The sequence below is a fragment of the Podarcis bocagei genome (genome assembly GCF_964188305.1).
Source record: "Podarcis bocagei genome assembly, chromosome: 13".
Taxonomy (NCBI): domain Eukaryota; kingdom Metazoa; phylum Chordata; class Lepidosauria; order Squamata; family Lacertidae; genus Podarcis; species Podarcis bocagei.
In genome coordinates, this window is record NC_138138.1 from 13,299,096 (window position 1) to 13,299,757 (window position 662).

A 662-nucleotide genomic window follows, 5' to 3' on the forward strand; every position below is an offset into this window, starting at 1 on the left:
TTATCATTATTATTATTACTACTACAGTAAGTTGCCCGGAGACTCAGGACAGCCCTGAACAAATGCCAGTTTGAGAACAGCTGCATTCAGTGCCCGGGGAGGTGCTAAAAACCAATGCAAGCTGTCCCTTTAACTGGTTTAGGGGTTGCCTCTGGTTCTGGTCAAATGTTCCCCCGCCTCTCTCCTCTTAGGTTCAGACGGATAGCTAGGGCAGCTTGGAAGGACCCTTGTCTGAAGAAAAGGTAATACGAATTGGCCCTGCCATGTAGCTTGACCAAATGCAGCTAGGAGCTAGGTAAAGTCGTAGATAAAAAAATTGTAGACTCGCCCATGCTGGCCAGCTTCCATTTTGATTTGAAATGTTTGTTTTTTTGGACTTCTTAGAAGGAGAATTTGGGGTGTGTGTGCCAGTCCTCAATGGCACCCACCGGAGAAGTGCCAGAAATGTGTCCCAGCTGAAAAAAAGCACTAGACCTACTGCCATTGAATATAAACAAGTGTGCCTCACTCGAGAAGCCCTGCCACCCCAATTTTACTTGAAATGTTTCATTTCAGTGGAAGTTACTTTTTTCGAAATAAGGTTAAGAATGGTTACCCTCATAAACCCCACCCAGTAAGGAATGTTTGGTGAGCTGGTTTTATTTTCATAAACGCAAGGATGC